General features: G+C 36.5%; 1 long non-coding RNA gene across 1 annotated transcript; it reads right to left on the bottom strand.

The window, feature by feature from the left end:
• Nucleotides 1–918: 918 nt before the first annotated feature.
• Nucleotides 919–5942, bottom strand: LOC129976275 (uncharacterized). Its single transcript, XR_008785114.1, has 4 exons — nt 5092–5942; nt 4805–4967; nt 3071–3701; nt 919–1990 (listed from the first exon to the last, which is right to left on the bottom strand). It is a non-coding gene; the product is annotated as an uncharacterized LOC129976275 (long non-coding RNA).
• Nucleotides 5943–17323: the final 11381 nt, after the last annotated feature.

The raw sequence follows: 17323 nt of genomic DNA, 5'->3' as shown, positions 1-17323 counted from the left end.
AACTGCAAATGGATGCAACGGACAGATGCTTATTTAATATAACTACAAATACAATGCCAAAATTTTTCTGAAAGTATTGCAATTAGATTACAAATGAATGATCATTGATACCATGTTTTTAAATTTCTGTTCAGGAAAAATGAATGTTGTGCATTTTACGGTTATTCAAATGTGAAAGTTAATGAAAAGAGAATAAAGCCCTATCGTATCCCATAATTTAAGAATAATTACAGTTCCAATAATTAATATTATCAAATTCAATATATAAGCATAAGACATCTTTGCAATGCACAACATTGTTTCACGTGGGCAAACACATAACTTAAGTTTGAGCAATATTTATTGAAAATATTTAAATTTCAAATAATCTTTAAGAAAACAAAGTAGACATGTGGACAACGCATTTTTTTTTCTTTTGCCATTTCTTTCATGCAAGGTACAGGCGCGTTTCCCCTGCCATTGACAGCAGTGATTATTTATATATTTTAAATTAGACAAACATACAAATACATATTAAAGAAAATTTCATTTTCACAAATTTTGCTTTCACATCAAAATTTTAATAAAAAAAATTGAGATCTTGATAACAAGGTATAAAACAATATTTCAAAGGCTAATGTTAAGACACTTATAGAAAAAAAAATATTTGTTGCTAAATCAGAATTATACGCACATAGCCACTACAGTAAATATACCGAGTTTGTAATAACTTATTTCATAGTCACAAAGTGAAGTTCTATTAATCATTAATTATCACCCATTTTTAATAAATTTAATAAGAATAGAATTTTGATTTAAAAAAAATAATTGCAAATGGATGCAATGTACAGATATTTGCTTACTATAGCTACACAAATCATGATAAAATTTCTCAAAGTGCTGGAATTAAATTTCAAATAATGATCTTTGATACCATGTTTTTAAATTTCTATTCAGGAAAAAATGAATCAAATTGCTTTCGCGATCTTTGACATTCAGTAATAAATGAAAACAATGGAAGACTATTTTGTAAAATCTATCAATAAATTGAAAACTGTCTACAAACAATTATGCTGATGAAAAGGAATAATAGCTAATCGGTTATCAATAACAAAAAATTAAATTTTTAGAATTTTAATAAGGCAATCGATGATGAAAAATAATCTTAACAAATCATCTAATATCATGAAGATGCCTTCTCTGTTTACAATGACGGAGAAATGTCAAATGCAAATTAAGTCGTTTTATACTTTTTTTTTTCAAGTAATTGCAATTCTGGGACAGTTGCTGCGATCCCTGGCTATATCGCTGGGTCAGTAAAAAAAAGTCTAACTTACTAACTTTTAATAAGAGTATGGTTACAAATGAAATTTTAAAGTCAATTTTAGACATCCTGAGAGAAAAATTCTTCTTTAGGTCTTGTTGAAAATTGGTTTTAGATAACTTAGAAAAATCAAATACTTACAAATTTTAATTTATCCATAAAAATGTTTCATATGTCTAGAATATTAAAAAAAATACTTGTTTCTAAAAGAGTAGAATATAAACATCAACTTTGAAGGAAATATAATGAACCAAAAGCTTAACAATTTCCAAAACTTAAGAAATATTGATTCATATGCCAAACAGGCTTTGAATGATGTACATTTCATGCACTTCAACCTTTTCCAAGTTCGAAATGAATTACTGCATTGGTTGAAAGAATTCTCCAAAAATATATAAATATTCAAAACCTTAAAAATGGAAGAATAAAACATTTTAGAGATGTATTGATGTCCTCAAGTAATGTTAACTCCATATACATTTACATTTCCACTATGCAGATCATTGACAATATTTTGGTACCAAATATGCATTTTGGGTTTGGTCTAATATTTACAATTTTACAAACTGCATATGTTGGATCTTCATGCAATATTTCATTACTAAGGCTCCGAGTTCCGATATGCGCTTGAACATTCCGGATGGCATCCGTTGTACCGCGATCATTTCGGCCAACTCATGTCAATATCTGAAAAGAATAAATATTTGAATTAATATAGATCTGAAACTATCAAGAATATCTTTATATTCTGGAGTAGAAGCGACTTTATTTCGCTCTTTAAATCAATTATTCAGTTTTTCGATAAGAGAATTTGCTTACAATTTCGTTATTCATAGAAGTGAAAATAGAAATTTTAAAATATAGATTTACTAACATCTTACCTTACTTACCTTTTCGGTTTTTGAAATTTAAATTTATTTTAAAATTGAATTTGAATCATTGGCTAAATAAAAAATATTTCTTTCCTGAATCTTCCGAAAATGTTTATGCTGTGAGGATCAGAAGTGGCACGAATAAGAAATGCTCAAACAACCGTCCAATAACCGCAGTCATTGGTTATACTTCTGAATACAGTAGGTTATTTTTGTGAAGTCCTCAAAACGTTCACAAAACCCTCTTAGGCTCCGAAAGCAGACGCATTCGTCCATAGGACAAAAAAACATGGCCTAAAGTTTCGCTTGAAAAATATTTCTTTCGTAGACTTGTAGATGAAATTTTCTGGTTTATTTAAATACTTGAAAACGAGCTTACTAATATCAGTATGTACCGATTATTACGACTAACGAATATGACATTTTAAACATTAACTGCAATATGTTTTTCATTCTAAAAAATGAGCTGATGAAAGAGGACACGAAACAAAATTACATGGAAACATCTTTTACTTATTTCTCACATGCGCAAGTCTGAAAAGGTTTCTGGCCATACAACATCTCTTGAAAGCCTGAATGATTCTCAAATGTCAAATCTTAGATTTCTATTATAATTCAGGAACTTGGCATGTCCTCGAATGTCATCTTAAGAGAATGTTTTCCATGAATTAAGCACAATTAATGTGTATTGAGGGAGTGAGTATGGAATCGAGAAAGTTGTGTGATACCGAGTGCTAATAGTTTTTTTCAGAACAGTGGAATCGGTAAATTGTTAAACCTATTTATATAACCAACAAAATGAAAAGGTATACTTTTAGTTATTTGATAGTCGAGTCAGTTGATTGGATACAATCTTCATTTCGATACGACAATTATTTTAATTTGCAGAACTTACCGAAACCACTTCAGTACTGCTCTTTCCTGGGCATCCAGACATCCTCTGTATATAGAATTTGTAGCTGGAACTGAAAAGGACATTCATTCTATAGATGGAGAGTGCCATTGTTCAAATAAATGACATGAGTTGTATTCTTTGCACAATGCGCTGCTGTAGAACCAAGTAGTATTTAGGTATTAGGAAGGTTAAGTAAAGTGGTTCAAACGGATGTTATCTCACAAATTCTTGCTGGCATTACACAAAAAAATCGTCCAAATTAACATTGGTTCCATAGTTGAAAACAGTATAAGAAGAAATCTTCATGGTTATTTTCTCCTATCACAAGTTAAGCATGTTAAATCCACATGATTCTGATCTCGTTTCTTTGAAACCACTCGTCTGGCATATGGAGAGATTATAAACCTTTCACTTTCAATCCACTGTGCATATTGAATGTAAGTTTCCGTAATTTGCGAGTACCAAAGACGATGCATTTTGAACTTGGTTCAAGATTTCTAGCTCTTAAAACTATCAATTAAATCTGTTGGACCACGAATATATTTTAAAAACGGCTCAAATTCCAAAATCCTCTTGAAGATTCCAGGTATTTCCTGTTGGGCCATGGTCATTTCGGGCAAAACATGTCTATCTGAAAAAATTAAATAATTTAAATCAGCAGATATGAAAACATCCATCAAAAATATGAAATGAAGGATTATATTGATTTGAAATTTTGCACTTTCAAACTACACCGATAATTCAAAATCACAAAAGAATTTACTATTTTATTTATAGAATGAAATTTACTGTTTCTTAAACAAGAAATGTTTTAGAATTTTCATCAGGTCATTTTACCTTTAAAACTAAATCTTTTCGTATTTGTAATACATCAGTAAAACCTTTCATCCAACCATTTCATTCTTTCATTATAAAAAAGACAATTCTAATTTTTTTTCGAGCAATAGCCTATTTATTTAGAAAAAATAAATGGAGCATCCAGTTTATAAATTATTCTTCAGGCACAATTGTTGATTATACTTGATATCATAAAGTTTATATGAAAACGAACTTTTTTTCCCGTTAGAATGCTCTTCTAAAAAAAAAAAAAGAACCACAATATGCATCGAGATAATATATGAAATTTTATTTAAGAACAAATCAGTTTTAATTTTGTAAGACTGCAGTTTTAATTTCATAAATTTTCTTAATTAGATGCTTAAACAGGAATTTGATGATCTTAACAAAAAACATTTACTGTTACGACAAATAAAGAATCGGAAAGAAAATAATTATAATTTTTTTACGTAACAGTAATACGTTTGGTCATTCTAGAAAGAAAGTTTCAGTTTGGCTTATACAAAAACAATGCAAAGTTGCCTACAATTTTTTTTTTACCTTTTCATAGGTGCTGGAACCGATTATCTGAAATGGTTCCTGGCCAAGCAGTATTTTTCGAGCGAGATGACATACAGATGACCATTCCAAGCAGACTTCCCTCTCAGGCGAGTAATTACTTGGAAACCTAGGTATACAAATTTGTCTCATGGTATAACACGCATTTAATATTCCAATTCTTGTAGTTCTTTTACTGGGAGGAATCCGAATGAAATATTTTGATAAATACTGCTAAATAATTATCTTTAGCGTCTTTTTTGTAGCCTCCAGAAACTTGCTTTCTAGATGAACAAATTAAAATAGCTTCCAAATGCCATATCGTTTTGTCAGTTTCATTAATAAAATTCGAGTACTTACTGTGCCTTTGGATACATAGACGTATCTTAAGCGAATACTTCCTCGCATCCAGGAAGAGTGATATAGATGGATGGCATGTGTACGAAACTGAGAAAATACTGTGGTTGGTGGCATACCTTTATCACGCAAGCTGGTATCTATTAAGTGTCAAAAGTTATCCAGCCTATGAATAAATAATGAAACACAATGAATACATTTTTATAGTTCCAATTACCATTTGAGTAAATCAAATGATTTTATTTAATCTTCATTCCGATATAACAATTATCATAAATAGCATAACTTACCGATATTACTTCTGTGTCAAACAATAAAATGTTTTCTGGCCGTCTGGACAGCTGCTCTCCGTACTATTTGCCAATAGCTGTAAATGCAGTCAATCTTCTTATGGGGAATGACGTTGCGCAATTGTTCCCATTAAACGCAGATGTCTGCTCAGGATAATCTGCTTCTTTAATGATGTCTGTGACTTTCCATTTCACTCAAATGATTAAAAAAATGTAATGAATCCAACAGAAACTATGTGGTTTTAGTGAAACAGTTTAAATACAAGATCTAATGTTCGAATCATTTTTACACATTGAGCCTACCAACTTAACATTACTTCACTCGGCACATCTGTAGAAAAAGGCACAAGAAAACAATCATCACGGTTCTTTACTCTGTCATATTAACCTGTACCATGTAAAATCCAAATAATTGTGGCACTCGCATCGTTTAGAAGCCACGTGTATTGAATATCCAGAGATTATTAATGTTTCTTCCTCATTTTTTCTAAGGATCCATAAAGCGTGTATATTTTAATTTATCTTAGAAAATTTCAAATAGTTTAACGGCAACTAATTGTTAGCGGTTACCATTTCTATATAGATATTATTCTTGTGTAAGATACTTTTGCAGGATAATCTGCGCTGAGAATCAAGGTTTAGAACATAACTAATTCAATTCAGAAAGCAAAGATAACCGTTTTTAAATTTTCGAAGGTGAATTGCTGGAAAGTGATCAAATCATGCGTTTTTGTTTACAATAAGCAAAGTTACTCTCAAAAAACGTCTTTATCTTAAAACATTATTTTATATTTTTAAGAAATTCTATGAAAATATTTTTTTTTTTTACATATCGAAGTACAAAGAAGTGCAATACCAGATTTGTTTAAATAAGTTTAGAATAGCTGCATTTAAAGTTTTTTTTTTTTTAATTTTTATCTCTAAAGCTCAGTTACCCAAGTTTTTCTATCGATGCTCTAGCCAATTACTTATTTTCATTGAAAACTATTGAAATCCTTCCCCCACCCACTGCATTCGATATATGAGGTTATTCAAACTTTCTTTTTGTTGTGATATGGAGTGAACTAAATTGTTTCTAAATTCTGGGAGGAAATGAAGTTCAAATAAGCTGATCTAGTATACTTTATTCAGAAGAAATTACATGCTTTCAACTTCAGAAATATCTTATCAGTTTAGGGTTGATCGATAATGCAATGCTCAATCAAAACTAATTTTTTATGGGATGCGAAATTGTTACATCAATTAGAAGAATAATATATATGCTATTTTAAACTCTTAATTTAATCAAATTAATTTCCAATACCTTATCTTAATTTAGCCCATAGTAAAATATGCTCTTATTTCCTGATCTCATTCCACGTATGAAGCTGTATAAAAATTACAGCGCAATCAATCCAAGTATCAAGTAAAAGCGATCCCTTCGGAGCCCTTGTCAAAGGTCACCACGTGTATTGAATTGGCGCGTGTCCGGAAATCTCATGTTGTAGAAGACTAGTGATCATTTGTTTCGTCACTTTTTTCTTACTTCTGCTTTTGTGTCACGCCGCGCCTGCTTGTAAATAAATCATGCATGTCTCCCTGGAGAGAATAAAACGAAATTAAAAATACAAAGTCTCTTCACTGCTTCTGAAACTTGCAATCTGCTTCAAACAAAATAATGTTACATATTATATACATATATATACACAGAGAGAGGGATACCAAATAGCGGAGGCCCACAAGATTACTTTTCATATAAGATAGGGATTTTAATTCCAAGACGGAGAAAGAGGGATTGTTAAAAGAATGAAATGTTTCATAATTGAACTTTATGGAAAAGGAGCTATTATTGTTTTTTATGGCAAGAACTACGAGTTGAAATTTAAAAAGACAATTAAAGTCAACTTTTATTCGAAATTATAGAAATTTTGACTTAGGCTTAATTCCAGTTAAGCGGTCCTCTTAAATAAGAAAAAGAGAATATTATTCGAAGAAATTTACAGGATTTTCTAAAAGAGTCCATAAAATAAATTTTATTTTTACTAGCATTTGAAATTTTATGGGGAAAAAAAAAGGATTTTTAAGGACTCCTGTCTGTCAAATTTCAAATTTAACGAAATATGAATTTGAATCATTTCTGCTCCTCAAAAAGTAAGCATTAAAATGCTATGTGCCGATTCCACTCCACCATTAAATTTTACTACATTTATTGGTTACAATCTTTATGAATTGCATTTGTTGTCTTGATGCGAGAGTTCTCATTATGAGAGATTTTCTGAAATAATGTCATGAAGCAAATTTCATTAGTTCAGTCGATTTATCTGTTAATTTATTGTTCAATCTTTCGTCTGATTCGAGGATATTCCAAGACAAATCGGGAACTCGCCATAATTAATCAGTCATGTATCCATTGAAAAAAAAATCCATAACTGCTGGATTGGTAAAATCCAAATTCATTTTTTTTTAAAATTATTAACGGAGGCCTTCAGAAATAATCCGAGTTTAACATTTAGACATTCTGTTAAGCCCTTTTTCGCATTACGTTTCTACTTCGATCTGTTCTACTTTATATCGAAATATTATTTGTAATGTGAAATTAAGTTCCGCTGAAATAGATAAAGTAGCTTATTATGAAGTACACAATTGCGGCAACATTTTTTCATTTAACGTTTTCCATTTCCACAATCCTGACACACACACACACACACACACACACACACACACACACACACACACACACTAATACATTTTATACACTGGACCAAAACTTACGAAATAACTATTCACATACATGCATTGCCCACGCCGACACCACTACTCCGAAATCACAATCCACACTCACACACATTATCCATACCACGTCCAACATGACCCTCGACATTACAATCCACACTCGCACACATTACCCATGCCGCTTACAGCGCCACCCTCGACATTACAATCCACACTCGCACACATTACCCAGGCCGTTCCCAGCACCACCCTAGACATTACAATCCACACTCATTACCCACGCCGCTCCCAGCACCACCCTCGACATTACAATCCACACTCACACTCATTACCCACGCCGCTCCCAACACCACCCTCGATATTACAATCCACACTCACACTCACTACCCACGCCGCTTCCAACACCACCATCGAAATGATAATCCACACTCACACTCATTACCCATGCCGCTTCCAGCACCACCCTTGAAATGACAATCGACACACATTACACAACCCGCTTCTAGCACCACCCTCGAAATTGATTGCAATTCCCACACACACCTACGCCGTCAACACCCGTACTCCGAAACCAGAATTCATACACTACCTAAGCCGCCAGCTACTCCTCCACTCCATGATTCTCTCATAGCAGTACGTATGTTGCTGACACCAGGTCCAGGTCACAATTCCCGTACCCTCACAGGCATAATTACTTAAGCCGATAACTCCATAAATTTCCGATTCTCAACTTTACATTCATCATTCGAAAACCGGACGAGTTAATCATTTCTATTCCCCAACATTTATGTACGGAGTTACCACCCCAACACCGTGCGCGAAGCACATCGTTGGTGCGAGTGGTGGAACCCGAGCAATTATCTACAAGAAGCTTACCACAGAGGTCTTCACCAAGGGACACACCCAACCCACCCGTTTGGCAGAGCAAACAGCGGCGGCTTGTTAAAGCCTAGGTATGCGGTCGTTTATCCACGCAATGATTTGGTGGATGACATGAATGTTGTTAGGAGCTTTAAGAAGCTGATGTTTATCATGCACGTTAATTAATTTTTGCCTGAGTAAATGAGTATGTTTGCACTCATATGTAATGGTCCGGTGTACCAACTTTGCCCCAGTCGCAAAGTGGATCGTTGGTAAATCCAAATTTGTTAAAGTAGAAGGGAAATCTCCCATGACCTGAGAGGAATTGTATCAGGAAAGGATGGAATGATTTCATTTTAGTTGATACTTTAGGGAAATATTTGTGCGTTTGTGGGCCTTTTGTGCTACTTGCCCACTCGTTTTGCCATTCTGCTAATATGCAGCGCCGAATGTCAGCCTTCAAGGTACCATGTGACTTGGTGACATGCGTGTCGATGGAAACTTTTTCGGTACCAAGTTTTGCTTGCCTGTCAGCCTCTTCATTACCTTGTATTCCAATGTGGGCTTTGACCCAATGGAGGGACAGTCGAAGATGGGAGTTGACTGCTTTTATTCTGTCTGCTATTTGTTTTAGCATCCAGCTTTTGTGTTTAGGCGAAGCCAGAGCTGAAAGTAGCAAGAGCGAATCCGAGTATATAGAGACTTTGCTCCAAGGATTAGTGAGATCTATGTAATTGAGGGCCATGAAGAAGGCATAGGCCTCTGCTTGGAATACCGTTGAGTGGTCGTCTAGGCGATGGGAGTCCACAAAAACTAGTTTACCGAAGTAAAAGCAAGCAATGGCAGATCCCACCCGATCGCCAATTTTAGAACCATCAGTAAAAATTTCAATACCTTCACCAGATGGTTGTTTTTTCAGGAATGGGAAAGTTAGCCATTCACAGGGATGTTGGTCGTATGGGTTGTAAGTTGGTTCATACAGTTCGGGATCTAGGATTGTGTTTTCAAACTTAACTTGAATTTTTTGCACCTTAATTAGAAAGTTCGCGAAAAGCTCTTTTGCACGCAGGTGAAGAGGCAAGATACCTGCAAGAACTTGCAACGCGTGCGTGCTTGTAGTTCTATAGGCCTTTAGAATTTTAATTAGGGGCCTTCTCTGTATAATTTGAAAAGTGCGAGCTATTTGCTTAAAATCAGACGGTGGCCCCATGCCCCATACCCAAATAGGACATAAGGCTCGAAGGCGCCTGTGTATATGCGTCTATGGAGATGATGATGTCTGGAAAAGAATCTGTTAGCAACTGTGTTAAGTTTGTACATAAGCAGATCGCTTTTCCGACGGACATGCCTAAAATGTTCAGTGAAAGTGAGCTTGTTGTCCCATATGACCCCCAAATATCTGAATGAAGAGACCACTTTAATGGTGGAGTTTTGGATGGAGATAGCCGGAGGGTCGTCTAAATTTAACCTGTTGCCGAATGTAATTGGCATGCGCACCATTTTGTCGAGCCCAAAAGCAAGCTTGTGCTCTTTACCCCAGTTAGTGAGGGTGTGCAGGATGGTAGCCCCTTTTGTCTCAATGTCTCCTTTGCAAGAGCCCCCTATGACAACCACGAGGTCATCAGCATATGCTTGAATGCAGCATCCAGGTGGGAGCGGAAGATTTAAAGCTGTGTCCACAATGATATTCCAGAACACTGGCCCGCTGCAGGAACCCTGTGGGACTCCTCTCTCTATTTCGAAGGACCATTTTTGTCCTTGCATTTCTATGGAACCTGTGCGTTGTTTGAAGTAATCTTGGACAAGTGCAAAGAGGTTTTGAGAGCAACCCGCCAAGGTCAGCTGATGTAAGATGCTATCGCGCCAGACGTTGTCAAAAGCGCCGCTGACGTCAACAGAAAGGACGCAAGCCTTTCCCTTATGCTGAAGAGCCTGCTGAATATTGCTCCAGAGTTGGAAATGAGCGGTTTCGCATGAGCGGCCCACTCTGAATCCATGTTGGTTTTGGTCTAGGAGCTGTTTCTGGTGTAGTAGATAAGTAATCTTTTGTGTGATGAGTTTGTCCAGAATTTTGCCAAAGATCGAAAGCAGACAAATGGGCCTATATGAATTAGCCAGACTGAGATTCTTGTCCAGTTTAGCAATTAATATGACTCTAGCGGTTTTCCATGAATCGGGAAAATACCCTATTTTAAGACAGGTGTTAAATAGCTGTTCAATGACACCTGGATTTTGTTTGAACAGGATTTTAATGGTATCTAAAGGAAGTTGGTCAAGACCAGGTGCCTTTTTTGGTTTGAGGGTATGTAGAACGTGCCGAATCTCCTGGCGCGTAAAGTCAGGGTCAGAAAAAGGAGAAACGTAAAGCAAATTTTTAGCCCTGATAGCTGCTTGTGCAAGAGTTTCTTTAGTAATGTCATCTTTTGGAAAGAGGGCATCAATGATGGCCTAAACTGAATTTTGTAGTGAGGATGTTAAAGACCCGAATTGGTCGGTCACATTTTGAATTATCAGTTGTTGTTTTAATTTGCCTTTGGCAATTTTATAAGGGAGGTCGAAGGGATTGTATTTGGTGGCCTCAACACAAAGTTCTTCTAATGCTTTCCGACTCTTATTGCCAATCATCCATTTGTATTTTGCCTCTTCTTTTTTATATTTAATTCTCCTTATGGATCTTTCATCTGGATTATGGCATCTCTGGAAGCGAGCACGTAGTGCTCTAGTTAGTTTTCTTTGGGTTTCCAGTTCCGAATCCCACCAGAGAACTGTATTATGTTTCTGGCTGTTCTTTGCAGAAACGAAACATGTTTTTTGCAAGAGCGCAGTGATATAAGCTATGAAATTGTTAACTTCAAGAGGTGTTTTGATGTTTTTAACCGTCTCGAGATGTGAGTTGAAGTGCTTCTCGAGCGTTTTTCCAAGAAGCTTTAGTTTTCTCTTGCTGAAACGGGAACGTGTAGGTGGCAAGTGGTTATTACCAGCAAGGGAAAAGAGAATGTAGGAATGGTCACTGAGTGTGCTACGTTCCAATTGCCACGCCTCTTTGCGGTCATAAAGTGATGACGTAGAGAGCGTGACATCTATCCAACTTCTACCATTGTTCGTTTCAAATGTGGGCCCTGCGGTATAATCATTCCAAACCAGGAGATTCCTATGAATGATGAAGTCAATCATCGGAGCTCCAATGTCTCTCTTACGTTTGATGTCGTCCCTATCAGGACCCCACAATTCTGATTGGATGTTGCCATCCCCCACAAGGAACCACTGCTTTGGTTTGATAACTTCTAACATGTCATTAAGATTTTGGAAAAGTGTGTTTTTGTTAGAGGAAGGTGGAAAATAAAAAGAAATTAAGGTAAACGTGTCCGGACCCTGGGAGACATCTACACAGACGAATAGCTTGTCAATATGTCTGGTAACCACTGCAATGTTAGGGTTTCTGATGGAGATGAGAACACTACCGTCAGGATGGTGTATAGTGCGCCATTTGGATGGGAAAAAAGAGGAACCGGCATGCAGATATGGTTCCTGGACGCAATAGATGTCTGGGGTATTACTATTGAATAGCATTGGTAACTCCTTGGTTGCTTTGAACGAGCGACCAAGATTACCCTGAAAAATTGACCAAGCAAATAAGTTAGAGGAAGGTGTACTAGTCATATTTGGTATGAGCTTTAAGTTTTTCGATGTTCTTCTTATAGAAGGGACAACTTAGAGAGGTGGCAGAGTGGTCTGTTTTGAAAGTAGTTTTTTGTTTTCTGTTACTTTCGCGACAGAACCGACACGTTTTGTTATTTTTATTGCAAGTTTTTGTTGCATGGTTTTCACAACATTTGCTGCAAGCTATTGGTGCAGTACAGGTGTTTTTGGTATGGCCAAATCTGAGGCAATTTTGGCATCGGATCGGCTCAAGATGTTCTTTAAATTTCTTGGATCCGAATCCGTAATGCAGCCTTTTGTCATTTTGAATGACCTTAAAGATGTTTGGGGATAGAGACAAAACCCAGTGTGACCTAGCGCCCCTGCCTGGTTTCCTGAAAAGCACTCTAATTTTACCATCCGGTAAATAATTATCCGCTTTAATTCTATTTATGAAGTTTTCTTCTTCAACATTTTTGTTTTAATCGGTGTTGTCAACATCGTAGATGATAATTTGCGGGTCACGCTTTTGTGGAAAGCGTGCCTCACAAATAGTTTTGAGGTAGGCATGTACATTAATCGCCTCCAAGAGTTTTGAGGCCATTTCCTGGGTGGGTACTGAGATCATGATGTTTTTCGATCTTGCCTCCCAACAAGAGATAATTCTGACCCCTAGAGCTTTGGGGCGTATATTTGCCTCCAGGAGAGATTTTATATTGAGGTTAGAGGTGTTTTCCTCCTCCATTGGGTCTGAGATTAGAGGAGCAACAAGGATTGTGGGCAAGGCCACAAATTCTGCCTTCTCTGTTATTTTCTGCCTTTTGGCTTGCTCAGGAGCCCGTTGTCTTACTGGTTGTTTAGCTGGTGTTTTAGCTGATTGTTTAGCTAATGGTTTAGCTGGTGGTTTAGCTGTATTAGTTATAGGAGGGTTATGATCCCTATTCTGTATTTGCAAATTTGGCGTGGGCAGGAGACCCTGCGACCACTGCTGAGCCACTGAGGCATACGTTTTTGTTGTTACAAGTTGGGCTGGAGGTGATGCTGGAATGCCCACTTTTTGTTCTAAAGTTTCTATCCTCTTGTTTATTGCTCCCATGTCAAAGCTTTCAACAAGACGGGTAAAAATCCCCATAAGCTCAACTGCAGCATTGCTTTTCAGCTTGTGTTTGGCAATGAAATTCTGCAGGTCATTTACCGCTGAGAAGTGGGACCTCTCAAAGTTGTTAAATATTCCCTGTTGGGACTCTGGAGTACCCGGGATGAGGTCCTCACTCTCCATATTGTCTATGTCAGTGTTACTGACCTTAGGGAGGGGTTTAAATGGAACACCCTCTGGAATGAGGTTGAGATGTTTTTCTGTCATTTTTTGTTTGGCTTTCTTCAACGATTTTGCCAGGCGCTTTTTGCGCTTTTGCTGTTTAGTTGTATCTGCGGTGTTTGCAGTCTTGTTGGCCTTAGCCATAAGAAACCTAGAACTAAGAGAGTGTTTCTTCTTATTATTTTTTAATTTCTCGACAACTACCGAAGTAGTTGGAGGATTACGCAGAGGAGAATCTGCCGCTAGTATATCATTTTCTTTCGCGTTTTCAAAAATATCGCTATCATCTGATAGGAAGTTTAAGCTTGAGCGGGAGTCGCTTTTCGCCATAATCGTATTATCTTTATTTGTAGCCATATTTGAGAATTGGGACAGGGTTTGTTCTTTTTACGGTAGATGAAACCAGAACCGCCTCGTTCCTCTGGACTCCTAGTCAGGAGAAAGTTCCCGTCAAGAAAGTCCCTGGAGTCTACGAAGGCAAACTAACAGGGCCCTTACCAAAACTAACCCGTCTCAACGTGCCGTCCCAGCACGATCCGAGGGTACCTCCTCACCATACTTACGCGCAGCAAGGGACTCCCCCCAGAGGATTTCTCGAAAAGATCAAGTAAGTCAGGAACGTGGAGCCGTCCGTCTCCCCTTCTAAGAGCAAGGGAACACAACAGGTACCGAGCTAGAGGTGCCACTCCGAAAGTCTCCATCTGTCTTGCCGCCATCCCCGTTCTGCCGAAGGGCCTGGGTCACCCCAGTGATTCCCAACAGTGGCGTGAGATGGTTGCCATTGAAGGGCAGGTAAGACAGATTTCCTCTTCCTCGGTTTTTACGACTAGCCCAGTCACCACACAACGTGCATAATAGCTTCCGTGGTGCGGAATTTTAATTTATTTTTGTGTTTTTAATTTTGTACTGTTTTTGTAATTTTAGTGCGGCACTTAAACTGAATCAGGAGTCTAGAGGTGCTAATACGCACAGAAGAAGAAGAAAAACTGACTAACTAATGATATTTACATTATTTACATTATTTACATTTTTGGAAAAGTTAATGAAATATTTGCTGCGTAAAGGTTCTAACTCGCGAGCAAGATAACTAGAATTTGGAAAGAGTTTGTGTGTTTAAAACGTTTTTGAAACCTGCAATTTTAAGTATTTATTTTAACTATTTATTTTTGCCTGTAGAGGCCTGATAAAACAAAGTTAAGTCTAAAGGAACTTTAAGAAATTTATGACTGTAAACTAACAAGTGTCTAGCTGTTCTGCACTAAAGGGGTAACCTAATTCAAGGGGTTACGAGAGACCGAAAAGGTCACTTAACGAGAGAGACCCCCTCCCAGGCTCCTCACTACAGAGAAAACTGCTTAGACCGGTTAAGCACAAACAGCAGAGTTTGGTCCGCGAGGGCTCCATTCTCCAACTGTCCGGCACACACAGCCTAGACTGACGTCTCCTCCCAGCCCAGAACTGAGAGAGGGATGCGGGGGAACCAGAGGTTGGTTGTTCAGCAGCTTCCAAACGCAGACGGAGTTCAAGCTAACGCCTACTACGGGATGTCGCATCGTAGAAGTGCCAACTAGGGCGCCCGGTCGTCAACAAGAACAGAACCGCCGCTATGGTTTTCACAGCTGAAGCTCCTCGCAACTGGTATCCAGTGGAAATTTAGTTTGGAGTAAGAAGACTCTGCTACGCCAAGACAAGTTGGCGGAGTGTCTTCCTCCGTAACGTCTCGCGCCACGAGAAGGCATTTCCATTTTGGGTGAGGAGAGCCTATTTGAGACGGAATCACTCACCCTCCTCTCCTTTCGGAGAGGCGAGACTCTATTCCCCAACAGATGGCGAAATGACTTACTACGCTTTCGTATCTCCCATTGACCCTTTCCACATTCGACATTGTTGTATTCATTGCATACTTCATTCACTGCATAATGCACCATTGCAGAGATTAGACTTCACATATAATACCCAAATAAAGTACATTAATTTTCTTCCTCACAATATATCTATACGTAACAGGATACGTGAAACATGTGCATCAATCGGCAATTTTCGCATTATGCATTTCAAACTGAGAACAAAACATATGACAATACCCCCCCCCCCCACACACACACTGCGTCAAGGAGATCAAATATTTTGCATTGAAATTAACACGAAACCAGAATTTAAAAAATACCGAACCCAAGGTTTCTTTATCATGGTTTTGATGAGCGACATTTATTAAAGCAGCGAAATAGTAAATAAAACAGGATTCGTCATTTGCGAATGAGAAAGTATTAACTTTCGAAATTCCATAAAAATATTTCCTGTATTCCGTACTTCTTTCCCTGACAATTTATGAATTTTAATATTAGATTTCTCTCAAAAGTACAATACCAGCTTGTCCAAATCTGATCTCTACCAATTCCCGATCATGTCTCTGAACTGAAAAATTCGATTCATTGCAATCAAATTACATGATGAATAAATCAAATTTTAAAGTGTTGTTTGTATTGAATAATGCACGAATGATTCGATTCTTAAATTTGAAAATGCGTATTTGGATGCACGAATCTGACAAAAAGCATTTAGCGCTATTATTAAAATTTTCCTTGGCATTTCTTTAAATTACACTTTACAATATATGAACTGAAAAGTTTTCAAATATTAGTGGCACTTAGATGGATACAAGACTAAAATTCAGAATGTTATTAGCTGAAACTTAAAAAAATATTTTCAACGTCAATTTAACGAAGTAATTTTCAGGCGGAAAACCTTAAAAATAAACCCACACTGAAATGTTAAAGCATCTCATTTCGAGTAATAGCATGTCTGAGAATTCATGATTTGAGTGAATAAAGACAAACCCAACGAAATGAAAGCGGATAATACTAACCGAATAGCACTAAATATAGTATATAAAAATTCAGAAATATCAAATATGTTAATGCAATTTAGAATTTTTCCATTAATATAAGCCTATACGAATGATATCAAAATAAATAGGAGAAACCTCCACTACTAATAAAAAGGAATTATTTCATTTTAATATCAAACAATAGACATTAAAGAAAATTTAAAGAGAAAGAATTAGTTTGAACAGCAAGAGAATGTTGAAGGCAACGATCGGCAATTTCAATAGGCACTATGGATTCGAAATACAAATTAACGAAAAGCACTTCATTCTTACTCAATGACAACTACTACAAAGTAATGCCATTTAATATCCTATAAAATGTTAGTGAAATAAGTGAGAATTTCAACAGAACAGAATTGGAAAAAATGCCTTATCACTCATAGAAATTACATTTTACCATCCAGAAGAAAAGTTTCGTTTTCATCACGACTATATTAACCTCGAATTCTCGAAATGTTCTTAAGCATTTAACATTAACTCTAAACATAGAAAATTTGAAATTCTTCAGTTCTATAGTGCAGGAAATTAATAGTATTAACGCTTGGAGTTTTAAAATTTATACCAACATTTTATTCCTTTTCTTAAAAAAACAAAACCTCTTGGATTCGATAAAATTCTACTTTGGCCCTAATATCAAGTATTAACTATAAAACTTTTAGGCGCAACAGCCAAATTAACCTTTGACAGTAAATTTCTCCATTTGAAAAAATTAATTTATATAACTCAATCCGCGATTTTCCATATCACAATTCAGAAGCAAAAGTTTGAATAACAGCATATAATCAGCAAAACTAGATCACGTTTGAATATTAGGT

The sequence above is a fragment of the Argiope bruennichi genome, chromosome 7 (genome assembly GCF_947563725.1).
Source record: "Argiope bruennichi chromosome 7, qqArgBrue1.1, whole genome shotgun sequence".
Classification (NCBI taxonomy): Eukaryota; Metazoa; Arthropoda; class Arachnida; order Araneae; family Araneidae; genus Argiope; species Argiope bruennichi.
Note: the sequence above shows the minus strand (reverse complement) of the source record. Positions and strands in the feature narration are given on the sequence as shown.